The sequence below is a fragment of the Stegostoma tigrinum genome, unplaced genomic scaffold, assembly GCF_030684315.1.
Source record: "Stegostoma tigrinum isolate sSteTig4 unplaced genomic scaffold, sSteTig4.hap1 scaffold_79, whole genome shotgun sequence".
Lineage (NCBI taxonomy): Eukaryota > Metazoa > Chordata > Chondrichthyes > Orectolobiformes > Stegostomatidae > Stegostoma > Stegostoma tigrinum.
Window position 1 is genome coordinate 823,235 of NW_026728736.1, and position 13,534 is coordinate 836,768.

Genomic DNA, 13,534 nt, shown 5'->3' on the forward strand with positions numbered 1-13,534 from the left:
TCCAGCATTAGCAGTTATTGCTAACGCAAACGTATCCAGACTCTCCCAAGAGTTAAAATGCTTCACCCCCTCAGAACATCCTGATGAATGTCCTCCACACATGCTCAAATGCAAACACCTCCTTTCTATAATGGAGAGACCAGAACTGCACTGAGCACTTCAGCTGGGGCCTAACAAAAGTCCTGCACAGCTCTTGAGCCATATGCTTTCTGAACTGTCCCTTTAAGCTGCCATTCCATGTTCAGGAATCTGTGGACAAGCACCCCAAGATCACACCATTCCTCTGATCTTCCTAGTGTCCTGGCATTTCTTTGAATGATTCCTTGCCTTGTTAGTTTGTCCAAATTGCCTTATTGATCAGGGTTAACATTCCATCTATCGTTGACCTGCCCATTTGACCAATCTGTAACTTTGGATTCGACTTGCTGTATTTTCCTGGACCCCCCCGAGCTTTACCTTCTTTGCCACGCTCCCATTTGGGACCCTGTCCAAGTCTTTGCTGAAATCTATTTTCACTACATCAACTCCCATCTGCACACTCTGTCACCTCTTTGAAAGAATCATCTAAGTTTGTGAGGCGTGACCTCCCTCTGACAAAGCTATGCTGACGGTCGCTGATCAGACCCCACTTCTTGAAATGGAAATTAGGTCTGCCGTTCAGAATTTTCTCCAATATTTTCCTATCTACTGATGTGATACTCACCGGTCTGTAATACTCTGCTTTATGTTTGTCACGCATTTTGATAAGTGGAACTATGTTACCTGTTCTCCAGTCCTTTGGTACTTTTGAAAGCTCTGTATGAGGGCGAGTGGAATTTTTTCTCTCATCTCCCTGGGCATCGTGGCATACACCTCATCCAAACCTGGGATTTGTCCAATTTTAAATTCACCAAAACACCGAACATCTCCCCAGTCTCTGTTAATTCTGTCCGAGAATTGTGTGCTCCTTCTCACATGTAAAAGCTGATGTGAAATTCTCGTTTAACACCTGACATTGCCCTCCAGTTCAAACCGTTCATTTGCCTCTTCATCCCTAATGAGACCTGGTTTTCCCTGGGTTTTCTCTTTCCCTCTGAGACACTTGCAGAAGATTTTGAGATTCTCCCTCATCCTAATCTTGGTCACCAGTGTTCTGTTGCCCTGTATTTGTTCTCTGATTTGCTGTGACGAGATGCCCCTGCACACTATACATCATCATCATCATGGTGGTTTCTCGCAGATATGGATGACACTCTCCCACTCTCAGGCTGAATTGATCGCCGGCTGCACAGACCGATGCAGCTACCGTTGGCTCTGTTGCACTCGGGGCAGAAGGCAGTCGTGGGATGGGGTGAGGGAGGTGTTGGTGTGGCTGCATGGCTTCCGCTGCTTCCAAAGGCAAGCCGCAAAGTGTTTGATGCCTTCCCAGGTGCTCTTCAGGCTTTCGGCCGTCTGAGACCGGCGATTCCCAGGTGTCTGCAGGAATGTCGCACTTCGCCATTGAGGACTTGAGTTTATCACCGAGTGCTTCCTCTGCACATCTGGGTCTCGCCTGCTGTTTTGAAGCTGGGATGAGAACATGCGGGGAGTCTCGTGTCAGTCATACAGATGAAGTGTCCAGCCCATTGTAGCTGATCGAGGATGGTCAGTGCCTCAGTGCTGGGGATGTTGGCCTGGTTGACGTTAGTGTGTCCACAGGGACTCTTGTTCCCTTGATGACTGTTATACACCTCCCTTTTCCTTTTTATCTGGTCAAAGAACAAAGAAAATTACAGCACAGGAACAGGCGCTTCGGCCCTCCAAGCCTGCGCCAGATCCTATTGAAAGTAGCGTGTTGATGCATTTGTGTAATGATTGTGTTTTGTTTGAGCCCTAACACTCAAAGCAGTGTAAGAATGTCTTTGTGCAGCAGGCAAGGTGTCATGAGATTGAGCCTTCATACACTTGCAAGATGTTGAAAATTTGCCATTATTTATTAAAACGGTGATAAATTTCCATGATCAACATTTCTGTTACACCTGAATGATTATCCCGTGGCATGTAAAATCGGAAAGATACGATAAAATGAGACTGGGTCATGCCCTAGCCTTGCGGAGTTGGGTCAGCATGCAGGGAGAATGTTTGTATTTCATGTATGTGGAAGTACTGAAATATTTCCATGAATCTAAAAGTCACTTTTCCCTTCATTGAAGGACACAATCATTGCCTTGGAAGCTTCATCACGATACGACATTGCATTTCTGAAGAGGGAAGAAGAAATCAACATGCAAATTCAATTCCATGGTTTTGGAAGTCCCATTGAGAACACGATTCATTTGCGCCGGCATAATGCTCTGACCGAGAAAGAATTGAGGGTGAGTTTGTAGTTTGGAAGATCGCAGCAATTTATGCATCAACTTCTTCATCAATAATGTTCCATTGCTTTCAAACTGCATTTTCCACTCTGCAAGATAATAACTGTCAGAACAAGCAACAGTATCGGTAGATGGTCTATGGGGAATGCCATGTTACAAAACCCAATCCATTCAACAACATATTTCAGATATGTCAACAAATTAAATATTCCAGCAGAGGGATAAAACAAGGAAGATGAGAATGAGGAGGCAATAGCTCTGATGACAAAAGAACACCAACTTACCTTTAACCATTTGAGCAAAAAAGCAGGCACACAAACAAATAATCGGCTAACAATGCACACGTGCAACGGAGGCTACAGGGGGACTAAGAATGCCGAAATGTTGTCATGCGTGTTGCTGAAAGGGTGATTGAAACAGAATCTGTGGTAAATTTGAAGAAATACAGATAATACATCTCAGGATGTTCGAGAAAGAACATTATGGACTGAGGCAAATTGTATTGCCCTTTTCAGGAGTGATTCGGGTCATAATGAATTCAAATACTTTCTTCTGTGCTGAAAGCTATCGCTTAGTTGCAGCTGGATCACAATTTCTGTTCCTGGTAGTATTTCGCAAACTGTTAAAAATGAATGTCACTGCATAGAATTCCAAACATGACTCCAATCAGTAGAGAAAATATCCAAGGGGTATGATGAGTTGTATCCTCTCATGTTGAACAATGCAGCTACAGATACTAGGGATGCACTGATGATAATGTCGCAAAAATCCTTAGATTGGGGGAAATTCTCAGAGGATTGAAAGATTGTGAACATAACACCATGATGAGAAAAATACTTCGATAAAATAGCAAGCAATTATTGCCAATTTAGGTCAACCTGGGTAGATGTTCATGCCGGCAATGAAAGATGAAATAACAGGGTACTGAGTGTGCTATAACATCCTACAGAGTTAACATCCTTTTATAAAGGGGAAATAATACTTGACAAACTTGCTACAGTGCTTTGAGAAGGAAACAAACATTACTGATGAAGGACCACCAGTTGATGTAGTCCATTGAGATTTCAACAAAGCATTTGATAAGGTACAGCTCATAAGGTGTCTCAAAAGAAAAGAGCCCATGTGTTCAAGAGTAGTATGTTAGGATGGACAGAGGACTGCATCGCAAATAGAAGTCGAGAAGTAGCAGCAGGATGGTAACTTAAAGTCATGTACGGCCACAGAGTGAATGCTGCGGAGGCCGTACACCTCATGTTGACTGGGTTGATTTCGGAAATGGCAGAGGGAATTGCCATGCGTAAGAATGTTGGGCAGGCTGGGACGACATTCATTGGCGTTTATAAGATTTTAAAAAATCTTATTTTTTCAACATTTAAGATTCTTAAGAGACTTGATAGTGTATATCCGTAGAGATTACTCCTATTTGTCAAAGATTTTGCGACCAGAGGCCACATTTTCAAATTGGTTGCCTATTAATTTAGGGGGAGAATTACATGTTTCAGGTTGTAGCAATCTATTGAACACTTTAGCAGAGAAGGTTTTAGAGGTAATGCCATTAATTATATGCTCGGCTGAGATGGCCAGGTTAATTTTTTAAATCAAGGAACAACGACAATGAGAGAAGGGTAGTCTTTCCAGTGGAAGATACTTCAAGGATCCCCTTATTAGTAAAGAATACAGGGAGGAATTAAACACATCACTACCACACCATCAGTACCATGAGAGAAGTAGCAGTAGACAATCTAATGGAGTGAAAGCAGATTAGACTCTTGGCCGTGATGGTTTACTTTCTAGGATTCTAAACAATGAGCTTCAGAGTCGGTGTATGCATTGATTGTAATTTCCCAAAAAGTTTTGATTCGAGAGAAGCATCTGAGGGCTGGAAAAATGCCGATGTGATATCCCTATTTAAAAAGGAGAGAGGCAAAAAGCAGATAACTACAACCGAACCAGCCTAACATCTATTGTTGGAAATAGGTGGCAATCAACTGTGAAGAAAATAGTAGCAGGACATTTGGAAAATCAGAATCTAATCAAACAGAATCACCACAGCCTGCTGAAAGAGAAATTGTGTCTGGCTAATTTGTTTGGGTTTTTGGAGGAAGTTTTGGAAGGAGAATTAATAGAGGAAAACCAGTAAATGTGTTGTGTTTGGACTTGGAGAAAGCATTTGAGAATGTACTCAAAAGTAATAAGCTGATTGCTGAGGTTTTGAAGGTAGTATATTGCTTTGGATCAGTATGCTTTGCACGTTCTGGAAGGAGAGATCACATCTCGAGTGAAATGCACCAAGTGAATATATATTTTGGGGAACTTGGTGGCAATGCGGTAAGTCAGTGCAGAGTGCAAGAGGTGCCATTTGCTTGCTTTTTTTGCCTGATAGTTTGTAAGCATTTTTTTTTTGAGACAGAGTAAATTGAAGCCAGAATCAGGGACCCGGAGGGTGAATCAGGCTCATTCGTTGGTGATCGCTTCTGGTTTAAGAATCTATTATCGGTAGCTTTCAGATTGAAAGTAAACCGGAGAAATATTTACAGGCTACAAACTAAAAGACCAGAATGTTTTCAAATCAAATTAAGATCGAAGTAATTGAAATGGAGATGCCAGGCCAGATGATGATTTATACCTACATGAAGGCGGAGTGGTCAGACCCCATACTCCAGCTCAGGGTTGATGAACTGGAATCTCAGTTTTGACCAATCAACAAATCGTGTGGGGCAGAGTTAGCAGGGATTGCTCTGCTTCAGGAGGCAGTCACACACCTTAGATTAACTAGCTGAAACTCGGTCAGTGGCCAGAGACGTGAGACTGTGACAAAGAACAGGGCAGGTGGAAGGATCCAGAATGTAGTGCAGAAGGAACCTTGGCCTTTGATCTTATCTAACAGCTTTGAGATTCTTTCTTCGTGTGTGGATGAGAGTGCAGGGTATAGGGAAGATGAGTAAACTGACGATAGCACTGTGGTACAGGGGGGACATTCAGGAGGGGATAAAAAGTGAAATGTAGTTATAATCAGAGGTAGTGTAGTTTGGGGAATGAAAACTGTTCGTTGTGACTAGGATCGAGAGTCTCAAAAGTCGTGTTGCCTGCCTGGTGCCCAGGTTCAGGATATTCCATCTCGGCTACAAAGGAACTTGAAGTGGGAGGAGTAGAAATCCAGCTATTGTGGTACACACAGGTACAATTGATATGGAAGAAAGAGGAAAGCGGTTCTGCTGAGGGATTATGAGCACCGAGGTGCTGAATGAGAAAGCAGAACCAGAATGGTAATAATCTCTGGATTATTATCTGAGCAATTTGGCACGGTGTGAGCATAATTATAGATGCAAATGCATTGTTTAAATGGTGGCCTGGCAGAAATGTGTTTGAATTCATGGGACATTGGCATCGGTACAGGGAAGGAGGGAGTCATTCTTGGTGTTATAGGCTCGATGAGAATCATTTTGGGACAAGTATCCTGGCAAAATACAGGGCTCGGTCTTGGGGTAGGGTGTTAAAATAAAAAGTGTGGAGCGGGTGAGCTCAGTTGCATGGAAAATTGTGGAAAGAGTTAAAAGCTGGTAAGTGCTCAGCAAAGTTGCCAGAGCAAGTAATAGGACAAAAAGTATGGAAATGGTCAGGAGTCTCACTTCAGCTGCAGCAGATAAGAAGGGTGGCTGTAAATGCCAGACTGAAGATCTTGTATTGAATTGCAGGGAGTGTATGAAACAAAGTGAATGAGTTTGTGGAGCAGATTGAAATTGACAGGTACATCACTCTGGGTATCACAGAGAGGTGGTTGTTAGGGGATAAGTGTTGGGAACGAAATAGCCAATGATTCATGTCCGATAGAAAGAACAGGCAAATGGACAGAGATAAGAAAGTGTGGAGCTGGATGAGCAGAGCAGGCCAAGCAGCATCTCAGGAGCGAAAAGCTGACGTTTCGTGCCGAGACCCTTCTACTTCTGTGTCTTCATCCTGCTGTGTTCATCCAGCTCCACACTTTGTTATCTTGGATTCTGAAGCATCTGCAGTTCCCATTATCTCTGATACAAATAGACAGAGATGCCAGGGTTGGCTTGTCAGTAAGAAATGAGGTCGCGCTGAAGGAACCACAGCTCTTGTGCTTGTTTTTTCATGACTTGGAGGAAAGAGGTGCATGTGCTGTGGCTAAATTTGTAGATGACTGAAAAAATATTTAGAAAGACAAGGCATGGCACAGAAACAGAGATTTACCAGGATGTTACTTGGATCGGAATGTATTAGCTATAGGGAGGGTTTGGTGGAAATGTTGTGTCGTGATAAATGTAATGAGATCAACCATGATCTCACCGAATGATGGAGGAAATTCAATGGGCCAAATGACTTTTTTTGTGAGTCTTCTTGTTTGACAATGCATTCATGAAGGTGTTTTTTTTTCTCTCTTGGATAAGATGTGAAAATGAAATGTATACGCTTCCTTTTCATCTGGGAATAAATAATTATTCTGCACGATTTCCATTGACTAATAGCAATCTGACAAGCATGACAATGTAAAGAAATTTTTAGCTTCTTTTTAATTGTAAAGGTATTCTTTGGAATTAATTCGGCATATATTATTTGCGTCTCAGGAAGTTTGTTCATCACTGCATCTCAAAAAGTGGTGTGTTGTATGACAACAGCTTTTTAAAGATCACTTCAATGGTTGTAACACGCATTAAATTAGACTGTTGGCCAATCTGTCCATGATTATTTCATTATCTTATGTTTCAAACAGACAAGGAAATATTGGTGATGCAATGAAGAGTTTGATTCTCAAATATAATTGTTGTTATAGCTTCCGCTTGGAAGAAAGATTCACATCAAATTGACTGGTCAAGGAAATGGGACACTGACTGTGAGTACTTTGAGTGTTTAAGTGATTCCTAAAATCACTTGTTACAAGGTGAGAATGATTTATCCAGATAGTAAGAACTGCCAATGTTGGCGTCTGAGATAACACATTGGAGGAACACAGCAGGGCAGGCAGCATCAGAGGCTGAGGAAAGTTGAGGTTTTGGGTCAGGACCCTTCCTGAGAAATGGAGGGTGGAAGGGAGCTCAGAAACAATTAGTGTGGAGGGGGAGGAGGTGCTGGGGAAGGTAGGTGGGATGGTAATAAGTGAGTACTATCCAGATTGGAACAGATTTTCCCCAGTGGGTATTGAGTACGAATTCCAAATCACTCTCAAAATCTTCGTGACCGTTAACATTGATGTTTTTTGTCTGTGTGTTTCAGTAATTGCATGACAGTTTGACTGGTTCGTTGAGAGTGAGGAACCTATGGACTCTCAGACACCAAGATGGAATTTAGTTCAAAGAGTGACTTCAAAATGGTAACTTGCTTTTAAAATCTTGACCGTTTTTGCTGTCCAGTTGAATGAATTTAGCTTCATACTGCTTCAATAGGAATTAGTGTTTAATAGGAACATATTTGTGAAACTTACAGTTCCGCAAGTTTTAGCGTAAACTGGTGGAGACTTTCGGTGCTTGCAAAAAGGCTCACCTCTCCGTTCATACCGAAGGAAAATGGGAGTTTAAAAGTAAGTTCACCCGCTGTCAGGGAATGAAATGTTAATGTTGACTCAAATATAATTTTTAAAAAAGTCATATATTTGTGAAACACTAAACTCAAACTAAAATTTGGATATGCTAGTTTTACAGATGGTTGGATATTGGATTCATTTTAAATGAGGGTGAAGATCACTTTAAATCCAGCATATTTGTGAAGAAAAGAAATAGCATGTCAAATAAAATTAACTGCATGACTCTACATAGCCCTATATGTAGAATTTCTTTCTGAACTGTGAGACAGTTATGATCCCGTACTACCTCAGAGCTCATGGCAAGAGTAAGACTCCTGTTTGACGTGCTATGCACTGCATGGAATGGCGGCAACATCAGATTCATTGATGCTTGAGAATCAAAAGAATATGACGATAAGATTTAAAATCAAAATCTCATTGAACACTTCAAGGAATGTATTACAGGAAGGTGGGGAAAGCATGTATGACGAATAGAAGGTGGTGGCACAGATCAAATAGACCTGTGTGCTAAAACGTATCACAAATTTCACATTGAATGGAACAGTTTAAACAGGCTGGAGGAAGCAGACATGCCAGCTCAAACTTTTTGAATTTGTGCATTCTGTTCGTAAACATCAGCAAAATTGTGGGAAACATGTTTATTCTTTCTCTTTTATTGCACAGAACCATACGATGAGACTGTTTTGATGAGGAATTTAAAGATTACGAGTCGTGTCCGTTTGACTCACAGTTTGGTACCATAGGTTGGTACGATCTTCGTTGGAGAAGGAAAAGGGATGTTCCAGATCCAGAAAATCGTCAAACCATTTACTACAAAGTCCGTTTCTGGTTAGTATTAATGAATGCAGTTCACATTTTTAGATTGACATGATTGCACAATGGAGTCAATAAGAAAATTCCATCTGATATTCCACATAAATTTTAAGTGGATATTAAAGCCGCTCATTTCTTTTTCATGCTCTCTGCTGCTTTTAAGAATGGTTGTCTTATTGTCGAAATGTTTAGCTTTGACTCCATGGCTTCTTCCATTAGCTCACACTGAAACACATGTTTCTTCAGCCAAAAATGTACGTTTACCCGGTGTAGCTTGACCAACCTTCCCCTGTGGTCGTTCCCCTGAAATCCCCTGTGGTTGCTCCCCTGAAAAACAAGTATACCGTTTTGGATACTGTTCCGGGGGACTACTTACCAGGGGCATGCGGTAGGGTGCAGATCTCTGGCACCGAGTCTGTCCCTCTTGCACAGAAGGGACGGCGGGGGGACAGGAAGAGAGTGATAGTCATTGGGGACTCAACAGTTAGAGGGACTGATAGAAGATTTGCCAGGAACGAAAGAGACTCACGATTGGTGTATTGCCTACCAGGTGCCATGGTCTGTGATGTCTCGGATCGTCTCTTTCGGGTCCTGAGGGGAGAGGGTGACCAGCCCCAAGTCGTGGTCCACATAGGCACCAACGGCATATGTAGAAAGAGGGATAGGGATGTCAGGCAGGATTTGAGGGAGCTAGGGTGGAAGCCGAGAGCTAGAACAAGCAGAGTGGTCATCTCTGGTTTGTCACCCGTACCACGTGATAGCGAGGCAAAGAACAGGGAGAGATTTCAGCTGAACACGTGGCTGCAGGGATGATGCAGTTGGGAGGGCTTCAGGTACATGGACAATTGGGGCTCATTCTGGGGAAGGTGGGACCTGTACAAACAGGACGGTCTCCACTTGAATGAGAGGGGCACAAATATCCTGGGTGGAAAATTGGCTAGTGCCATTCGGGTGGATTTAAACGAGCTCAGAAGGGGGATGGGAAACTGAGGTGTAGTCCTAGTACACAGGAGGATAAGCGTAGGGAGGATATGGTCAGGACCTCACTATCACAGGAGTGTGCTGGCAGACAGCAAGCTGGATTGAAGTGTGACGACTTTAATGCCAGGAGTATCCGGAATAAGTTAGGTGAGGTTGCAGCTTGGATAGGTACCTGGGACTTCGATGTTGTGGCCATTTCGGAGACATGGATAGAGCAGGGTCAGGAATGGATGTTGCAGGTTCCAGGGTTTAGATCTTTGATTAAGGTCAGGGAAGGTGGTAAAAGAGGGGGAGGTGTGGCTTTGTTGGTCAAGGACAGTATAACAGCGGCTGAAAGAACCTCTGAGGACTCGTCTACCGAGGTGGTATGGGCTGAGGTTGCCAAGGAAGGTTTGTCGACTGAGTCAGTATGGGTGGAAGTTCGGAACGGCAAGGCAGTAGTCACCTCACTGGGGGTTTTCTACGGACCCTAATAGCAGTTGGGAGATCAAAGAACTCATTGGCCGGCAGATTGTTGAAAAGTGCAAACGTATCAGGGTTGTTGTTGTGGGTGACTTCAACTTTTCCAATATAGATTGAAACCTCCTTAGTGCAGATGGTTTGGATGGAGCCGTTTTTGTCAGGTGTGTTCAGGAGGGTTTCCTGACTCAGTATGTGGACAGGCCGAGGGGGGAGGCCATTTTGGATTTGGTGCTCGGCGATGAGCCAGGACAGGTGTCAGATCTCGTGGTGGGAGAGCCCTTTGGCGACAGTGACCGCAACAGCCTCACATTTACCATCGCCATGGAAAGGGAAAGGAGCAGTTACAAGGGGAAGATATTTCACTGGGGTCAAGGAAACTATGATGCTATCAGACAGGAGTTGGGAACTACAGATTGGGAGCAATTGTTCCACAGAAAGGGCGCAGCAGACATGTGGAGCTGTTCAAGGAGCAGTTGTTGCGAGTGATGTATAAATTTGTTCCTCTGAGACAGGTAAGAAGGGGTAAGATTAAGGAGCCTTGGATGACTGGTACAGAGGTGCTTCTTGTCGAAAAGAAAAAGGCAGAGTACGTAAGGTGGAGTAAGTGAGGGTCTAGCACAGCTTGAGAGTATTACAGGCCTGCTGGGAAGGAGCTCAAAAGATATTGCCTGTCCAATTGTTACCTGTTACAACCTTTGCGTCCACGCTTGCTCATTCAATGGTGTCAAGATGCCAGCAGTGAGTGTACCTTCTCCATCCCCGAATGCCATCAGCTCACACAAGACATAGTCCTTACTTAAAATCTTCTGATCAAACAAAGTTCATTGTTTTGGACATTTTAGTTTTCTGTCATGAAACGAAAACTGATTCTGACTGGCGTGAACTGTAGTGCAAATGAATATAATCTGCGAAACGAGATTCCTTATGGGCTTGCATCCGCTAGAAATGATTGCTTTTCAAAGACGTTGCATACATACATTTATTTCACCTATCACCTTAGATTATTTTTTTGTTTATGCATGTTGTGTGGGCTTCCAGTCAGGCCCATAAACACAGGTTGATGCAGTCACTGTTATAACACGGTATCGAAGGAGAATTTGTGATCTTTGGAGTTTCATTGCAGTGTATGAAGGAGTGCATCATCAAGCCAGTCCAGATCTCTCCTGGTGACTATATTGTTGCAAGTTTTCAAGTGTTACCGATGGTCACATAAAATATGGCCTTTTTGTTGTTGCGCTATTCATCTTAAATGCACCATATCGAGTATTTAGGCTTGGAAACTATTTCAATTTTTTTGATTTACTTATTCAAAATCATTTATGATTGTTGTCATGATATCTACAATAGGTTATTTTGGTTGGACATACAGCATTGGATCTGTCTTTCCCCAACTATGAATGGAAATAAAGTATGCGCTTATAAAACCCCTTCTGGGCAAGGTAGTTGCTCAGTGGTTAGAGCTGCTCATGCACTGGGGAGCCAGTTGAGATTCCAGTCTTGGGTAACTATCTGTGTGGAATTGACACGTCCTCCCCGCGTCTGCGAGGGGCTTCTGCCAGTTTCCTCCCATTGTTCAAAGATGTGCAGGTCCTTATATGTGATTTGTGAAGCATTTCTTAAATGTTTCAATCCTGCCAGCATCCAGTGCCTTGGACAAAATAACTGGAGATGAATAAAAGATACTGAGCCTTTTGACACCATTTCCTGCTGGATTTTCATCAATCCTGCTTTATATCGGTGACAACTTCTATGACCTTTTTTGATGCTATGTCTGAATTGACAGTCTAGTTCCAAATATTTGTTGTGCAGTATTTCAAGGTCTCTGTTACAGCATACCCATGAATGCCTACTTCAAAAGATACTTCCATATCATAGAATCCCTACAGTGTGGAAACAAGCCCCTTTTGACCCAACAAGTCCACGGCCACCCTCCAAAGAGCATCTCACCCTGACTCATCCCCCGACCCTTTCCTCAGTAACCCTACATTTCCCATGACTAACACACCTAATCTACACATCCCTAAACACAATGGGCAAGTTTGGCATGGCCCAGACACCTAGCGTGCACATCTTTGGACTGTGGGAGGAAACCAGAGCACCCAGCAGGAACCCATGCAGGCATGGGCAGAATGTACAAACTCCGCACAGAAGATCGCCCAACGGTGGGATCGAACCTGGGTCCCTGGCGCTGTGAGTCAGCAGTGCTAACCACTGAGCCACCGTGCTGCCCTTGGAGTTAGACAGAGCTTGCTTGTTCCTGGGTGGCCTCAAACTGCAAACCTCCACTTAGAGGCAAAAGTGCTGACCAACTGCACTCATCTTCACTGGTTTTTGCTTTGTATCATTGAATTCAATCCTTCAAGCTCTGTGATAAATATTAAATTTCCATTGATATGTGAGGGTTGTTTTTAGTACGCAGTATTGGTTTATTATGTTTCATTGGTACATAATGAATATTGTATGTATATGCAAATGGGCAAGTTGGTAACGATGCAGTCCGCAGACCTGGAGGATAATAACATTGTCCTCCAATCGCCCACAATGCCCTCTGCAAATCGGTAGAAAACAAAAATTTCTATAAAATTCATCTCTCCTCCTGTCAGTCGATCAAAATTAATTCAGGATTTTGTACAGGCCAATAACTGTCAGATTACACGGGCCTAAACAAAACTACTGGCTCATATTAGTTCAGTAAAGTGAAAGGGCAACAATAGAGGCAGTAGGAACTGCAGATGCTGGAGAATCTGAGATAAGAAGGTGTAAAGCTGGATGAACACAGCAGGCCAAGCAGTATCATCCGGCTTTACACCTTGTCATCTCAGATTCTCCAGCGCCAATTTTCTGAAGTAGGGTCTCGTCCCGAAACACAAGCTTTCTTGCTCCTCTGATGCTGCTTGGCCTGCTGTGTTCATCCAGCTCTCCACCTTGGGCAACAATAGAGTATGCTTTAAGTCGCTAGATATGTTATGTGGGTTTGTCTTCCTGAGGGTGGAGTTAGTGGAACCGAAAAAGATGTCTCCCTCACAGCGTTTGTGACACAAGAATTGCATCGTTCCTTGGCGGCCTTTCAACAGAAGAATATTCAGAGATTTCCCGAGTGGTAAGAATGTAACTTCTTTTACTTTATCTCACTTTTTCCAACAATTGGAAAATAGATTTTAGAAATCACGTCGAGCTGATGAAGTGTGAAAAGAATAATAATTCCAAGCAGTGGTGGGAGTTGGTCAGTGAGGTGGGAGGAGTGGATAGGTGGGAGAGAAGGCGGACAGGTCATGGAGGCAGGGATGAGGGGAGGAACTAGTCTTGGGATGAGGCTAGCGGGTGGGGAGATTTTGAGGGTGGCAAAGTCCATATTGAGGCTTTTGAGTTGGAAGCTCCCGAGACGGAATATGAGGTGCTGCTC

The 13,534-nt window shown here is 43.2% G+C and overlaps 1 protein-coding gene across 6 annotated transcripts in view; it reads left to right on the forward strand.

Annotated features, from left to right (window-relative positions):
* The window catches only part of LOC132209270 (utrophin-like), a 559,562-nt gene that overhangs the window by 276,365 nt on the left and 269,663 nt on the right, over nucleotides 1–13,534 (forward strand). For 4 of the 6 annotated variants that reach the window (XR_009445352.1, XR_009445351.1, XR_009445350.1 and 1 more), the window contains 5 exons: nucleotides 2,172–2,333; nucleotides 7,569–7,665; nucleotides 7,779–7,872; nucleotides 8,539–8,703; nucleotides 13,119–13,231. The gene's annotated coding sequence lies outside the window, so the exon portion shown is untranslated. The remainder of the gene's footprint in view (nucleotides 1–2,171; nucleotides 2,334–7,568; nucleotides 7,666–7,778; nucleotides 7,873–8,538; nucleotides 8,704–13,118; nucleotides 13,232–13,534) is intronic. The other 2 variants (XM_059644398.1, XM_059644399.1) reach the window with 2 other exon arrangements.